Genomic DNA, 6942 nt, shown 5'->3' on the forward strand with positions numbered 1-6942 from the left:
CATATTGTTACTTTATTTTATAATAGTTTAACTGTTAATGCCTGATGTTGTTAGACTTATTTGCAGCAATGACCAATGATTTCATTTGGTGAATTCTTGCCATATGTGACTGCGCTAAGAAGGGGGTTATCAGGGAGGAAGAGGGAGAAACACTCTGCTTTTCAATCTTCTAAGGCTGAGTTTGTCTATTCTTTTAAATTGACCTTGTAGTGTCCTACATATTTCATAATAAGTGGTAGTTTAGAGGCTTTTCCCCTTTAATTTTTACTAACTACATTTCTCTCCTACATTATGAAGCTCACCCCAGAAAGATCAAGAGTGAGTCCAGTGTTCTAAAGGCTTTCATAGAGGAAGCATGAAATAAAACCATGTCTGTTCCCTTGGTTCACCTTCATAAGTTTGCAAAAGCAATTTTCAAAGCATTGATAAAATTAATTATTTTCAGGGGAATTGCTTTGAAAAACAGATCTAAGATTACCGCCTTAGATATAATGTAAAGAAGATTAATTTAAACAGAATTTTATGATAGCTGTATGAGGGCCCCAAGAATAAATACATTTGGCTGACAGTCTGATATTGGTGCATTTTGCAAGTTTAAGAACTTTTATATTTTGTTCATGAAAAATAAGTTAGTTACATGAACATGCTGAGCTGTTTTCCGAACCTTTCAAGAGACAAGTATGTCACTGCATGTTCCAAAGGTATGAACAGACCTAAAACATGAGGGTATATAAATTGTGTGTCAAACTGAGTCCATAACATAGTAACATAAAAATGTGAACACAGCTATAGTGTATTGTCATAATCTTCTCAGAGGCTGCAAAAAAGTCAAATACATTTTTCAGTGAATTAAGCTGAGTCAATTTATCAAAATAGTGCTGCTTGATGAATAAATTCAATTGTAAAATCAGCTGTTGCCTGAGAAACTAAAAAAAAAAAAAAAAAAGCCTACTGTGCTAGGTGTGGAAGAGTAGGGAGAATGTGTTAAGACAGAGGAAAAGGGGCAGGTTATCTAAAGATGCTGATTTAATAAGTCGGTTTTTCTTTGATTTAAGAGATAAAGGTGCCCAAACCACATTCTCCAATTCCTACCTAAATTACATTTTTTGCTAATAGCAGCTGTCTTGCTATTAAAGGAGACTCACTCTTTCTTTTATTCTTCTTTTAAGATTTGTTGACTGTCGCATTAGACTAGACCCTTCCACATACATTTCTTTTGCTGATTTATCTCCCAATTTTTGCCTACTGCAGCTTAATTTTTTCTCATTTCAAATAAAAATTGTATAGAACTAGAAGGAAGAGTCTTTAAAGTATTCCTTAAAGTATATTAAAAAAAAAAAGAAAAAAGTGAGAAATTCATCACTTTTTAAGTAAGTGTGTCAGAAATAGCAACATTTTCTACCCATCACTTGCATGGTCATGCATCACTCATACACTATCTGCAGTTTGCTTGATACATTTACACAAATCTGGATACATTTAGAGGAAATATAAAATTTCCATATTTACTGTCTTCAAATATATATTAAATAAGAACAGATGTAAAACAGATTAAATTTATTAATCATATATATTTATTTTTATAATACAACAAAAAAGGTATTTAGAAACATAAGGAATAGAATAATTATGGTCTTCCATAGGACTCTGTCAGCAACATCTATATACTTTGATGAAATAAATTCTATAAAGTATTTAAACTTCTTTGAGATGGGCATTCAGTACTTGAAAGATTAAAGTTCACTGTTAAGAATTTTTTCTTAATACAGAGATCTTTTTTCTATATCTGATTTATATTTCTTTTTTTCTTCCCTAACATCTTCCTCTAGTATTATAAAACTACCTTTTCACTTTGTGTCTTACCTCAAATGCTCTTTAAAATTTCTTTAAAATTACATTTATATTCTTCAGAACTGTAAGCATGATAATCTTACGTGTAATTTTGAACCTCATCATGGTCAGAAATGTTGCGTGCACACATGATTGAAATAGGTGTGCATGATTAAACAGAAACATTAAAAAAATAAGGATATCTATTTCTTCATTGACTACCAATCACAGATCCCATGATCCCAAGGATATTATAATATCCAGGAATATTAACAGTTAAATTGCCAAATTCATTTGGAAACTTTACAGGAAATATTTTGAGATTTACTAGTGTACCTGTCTAGTAATTAAAACCATTTAATATGCATAAGTATAGAATTTAATTACATAAAGAAAATTAGTAACTTACATAAATCACAGCTTTCAGTAATGATTTTTGATAACTTCAATATGCATATACCTTCATGTACTTGCTTTATTTTAAATTTCCTATTTCACACTACTGAGAAGCTTTTGAGATTTTGAAAAATCAGAGAGTTGAAAAAAACATTTTCATTTTATTTTCTGGGTGGTCAGTTTCCAATATATAACCAACTCAGTACCTCAGAGTATAAGGCATATTTGGGGGGGGGAATGTAAAAACAATACATAATCAAGAAGAGAGGTTAGGTTTGTAAATCATTTAAAAAGCAATCAAATTACAAAGCTCTTGGCTTAACAAGAATCAAGAATTATAGCACTTTTGCACTAAGTTATCTTAGTTGTTGATAAGTAAGTTATGCATGCCATAATAAAAAGATTTGTTTTTTCACTCTGCATTACTCTTTAAAATCTATCCAGCTATCACCTGAATAAAACAGCCTTCTGGCTACAGTTCTAAGGCCTATCTCAGCCTATGAAGGGAAAACAAATCCAAATCCAATCCCTGAAAAGCAGTCTTTACAGAAGGTCTTCCGAAGAGATGGTGAAGAATGAATCTCAACCACATTTCCCTAAAAATCCATTTTTTAATATATTTCCCTACCAAATTTCTACTTTATAAATCGGTTAAATCTCTTCTCCCAAAATCTTCACCAATATTAGGTCTCTTTTTTCTATTCCTTCATTAAATTTTCTAAAACCACCTTGCTCAGCCCCTTCTGTTCTCTCTTTACTCCTCCACCCCATCTCTTTTCCTTTCTCAGCTTCTACCACTCCACCCCTGGTCCCTATCAACAAAAGAAGCACAGCAAACCTAAAAAGATCTTACCACTGTCCTCAGAAGAGGCTGAAGGTAAAGGGAAGAAGGGAATGTTACAGAAGTATTTGGGGTCTCACTACATAAGTGGGAGCATTTGCACTCACAGAGAGGGAATGAACTCTGGCTTTTTATTACCTGGAAATTAAATGCTTTGGAAAGTAATCGCAAAATGGATGATGATGATTCTTTTCTACAGCTTTAGATAAGGAAGTTTATTATTAATTTAAAAATTTGTATTCTAGGAATCAAAACCTGTTATCAATTCACAGTTGGTGTATATGTGCTTATATAACAAAGAGATTAAAAGCAGATATATCACTTCTTTTAATATTATCACCTTGACTTCTCCAAGGCTCATATTATTTCATGTCCAATCCAAAAATATTTTGATGCTTTTTATATGAAGACTCCAAAAGGTAAAGGAGTATGCTGAGTCAAATTGATGTTATTCTCTCATTGGACACCGGGCACTGAAGTCACCTAACTTTCGGTTCTTGTGATCAATATTTTCAACAACTTTCAATCTGTATCATGTTCAGTAAAGGCAGTGTCAACTATTTAGTTCATTCTAACAAATATCTATGAGGTGCCTCCTACACACGTAAGATTTTATGGCAAAGATGAGTTTGGCTAAACTGTCTTTACCTTCAAAGTAACTCTTAAGCTTAAAACTAAGAGGTTAGAGCCTATTTGCTATGTTTACTGTGATTGCCAAGTCATTAAGAGTCAGCTCTTTCCATAGAACAAAAATACATTAAATAAGTTAATAAAACCTTGTCCAGTATTAATTGGATTTGCAGTCCCTATAGAGAGAAATATTTTGGACTTCAAATTCTCATAGAACACTCCACACTTCCTCTAGCAAAGAGGAGCATGGTTGCAGTCTCTCCTTAAGAGTCACAGATTGTTATTGTCCAATGGCAAACTTTTCAATTTATGTGTAGATTCACTACCTCAAAGGTGTCTCCAGTTAGAAAACATTAACCATTTTTCAAAACAACTCTGGAGTAATCGCTTGCCCAAGCGAATTCACTAGTTTTAATAAGTGTAATAAGTATGAACCTACAATAGTTGCATAAAATCCTTTCAAACATGATACATTTAACAAGAGAAAGAGATGATTACTCATGCCTAGATCTAACATATTACTAGAAGAAATAAAGGAGAGGAGAAATCTTAAGTTGTGGAGGCATAAATACCCCTCTTAAGCTTACTGTTTCAATCTAAAACAAAATATTAGGCAGGTATTTCAAAGATTTCCAGGATAAAAATAAATTGTTTATGTTATAAGGGGATGTGACATTTCTGGGGGAAAAAGGGCAACAGATTCAGAAGATACAGGTCATCAAAATGTAACTTTAATCCTCTTTTTTTTTTTTTACTAATAATTAGATTTGGATTTCAAATTAATGATGGATTTATATAAAACGTGTAAAAAAGGATGTTTACATATTAATTGAAAGATGTGGCTTCTTTGGTTTTAAGTCAAAGCAAAAATTGGTTGCTTGGCATTTGCTTTTTTTTAGGATTTTAGAATAGATTTGAAAGTCTACCTTTAGCTTTTCAGTGTTGATGCAAAATTACTGAACTTGATTTTTTTTAAGTTTATCTATTTATTTTGAGAGAGAGAGAGAATGAGTGTGGGGGGGGGGACGGGGAGAAGATAGAGAATGAGAGAGAATCCCAAGCAGACATCACACTGTCAGCGTTGAGCCCGATACGGGGTTTGAACCCACACACCGTGAGATCCTGACTTGGGCCAAAGTCAGACACCTAATGGACTGAGCTAATTTTTGAGCCACTCCAAAATTACTGAACTTTAAAAATGAAACAAAAAAGAAGAAAGCTTTTTAATTACTAAGAGTAGCAAAAAACTACTAAAAGAATAAACTGTATCTTTTAAAAGAAATCTGGCAAATACAGTTTTGTGTGTGTATTACTGATACCAAGTCACCTCCCTTTTATTGTATTTTTGCACTTTCCGATTGAAAGCAGTTTCTTTCCAAACAAAACAAAGGAAGGTTCTCACTTGAATTTTCATGTTGGTTAACTACAGTACCAAATCTCTATATCATTAAGAGAACTTTTGATTTGTTTCATTTAAAAGGAAAAATCTTAAAGAATGCCACTACCCTTACACATACCTAATTCATCCTTAAGAATAACAAAGACATTAAAGAAAAATTACCTGACAGATGAGGATGAAAGATAGCTCTGAAATGTAACATAAAGAAGTGGTTTCTACTTTAGATTATAAAATGAAGTACAGATTAACAACACAATTTCCTGGGAGCTATAAATTAGAAAGGTATTAAACTCAGTGAAAAATCTTCTCTCAAGTAAAGCTCTTTCCTTACTTGTATTTCTCCATTATTTTTAACCTCTGGATGTCTTTATTTTGTTACAATAAACTCAGTTTTGGCTCAGATAATAAGTTATCAACTCACATAATAAATCAGAACAACTGATGACTTTAAAGCGTCCTATGCTCTACAACATAATGAAAGAACAACGTACCTCTGGATTCCTATTTAGTTAGCACCAGTCTCCAGCTCATTAGCCATCATTGAAGGGGAAAACTGTCTTTATTCCAAAATGATATGTTATTATAAAGAAGAATCCAAGGTAGGACAACCTTCATTTTTCATATATCCAAGTTTTATATTTAGGCATTATTAACTTTGAAGATAGACGTCCTTGCTTTGATAACTTAAATATGAGCTTACATGCAAGCAATATTGATGGAAACATTTCTACGAGTTTCCCCACATTTATAGATCATCATCTTCACAACAGTCTTCATTGGCCTCTGTTCTAGAAAGATCAAATATCATTTAACTTTTCAAAATCATGATAGATGGAGTGAATAGTGCTAAATCACAAAGATGAATAAACAATGTGCTTTCAAGATTTTTACCTAATTTAAGATGTCCTCTTCTATCACCTTTATAATAAATTGCCTCCCTACATTTAGTAATTTGTAGAATCAAATGTATGCATTTAGCTAGACATTGCTTTTGTTAAATTTTCATTTAAACACATCTTTACTCACTTAGAACCTGGAATATAATTCATCCCATTAGCTGATTTTTCGTGCAAAGTAGTAACTTTTGCTCTCTTTAGAATTATTTACTCAGTAATGTCATTATTTAAGTTGTAATAAAATTTTTCATTGACTGTACATGCTTTATTTATTGCCACATATTTTTATCTTTAAAATAAATCTGCCTAAAATTGTGGTCTTTAGAAGCTCTATGACAAAATCAATGACTACTATTTGCTAACAAACTTGTAACTGAATGAACTATTTTTCTGTCTATGTGACTGATGTGAGCATTGTTAAATCTAACTTATTTGAATATTCATTGGTATTTTCTCTAGAGCTATCATTTCAATATATTTAAAACTATCTTTAAAACAATAATGAGTTTCATAGACAATATGACAATAAACAATGATTGGGGATTTTTTTAATTCCTGCACTGCTTGGAAAATAAGGTTTAATGTTTATAAATGTTTGTCATTGAAGTTTTTAATTTGCTTAAAAAATATTTTTTAATGTTTACTTTTGAGAGAGAGACAGAGTGTGAGTGGGGGAGGAGCAGAGCGAGAGCAAGACACAGGATCTGAAGCAGGCTCCAGGCTCTGAGCTGTCAGCACAGAGCCTGATGGGAGGCTCGAACTCACGAACCGTGAGATCATGACCTGAGCTGAAGGTGGACGCTTACTGACTGAGCCACCCAGGCGCCCCTTAATTTGCTTCAATGTGATGTTTCTTCCATGCCATTTATATGTGTTCAAAGAAAATTGTATTAATTTATCTATACTATGCAAAAATCTCATCATCTTTTTACAAATATAGAGTTTTGAAA

The sequence above is a fragment of the Panthera tigris genome, chromosome C2, assembly GCF_018350195.1.
Source record: "Panthera tigris isolate Pti1 chromosome C2, P.tigris_Pti1_mat1.1, whole genome shotgun sequence".
Lineage (NCBI taxonomy): Eukaryota > Metazoa > Chordata > Mammalia > Carnivora > Felidae > Panthera > Panthera tigris.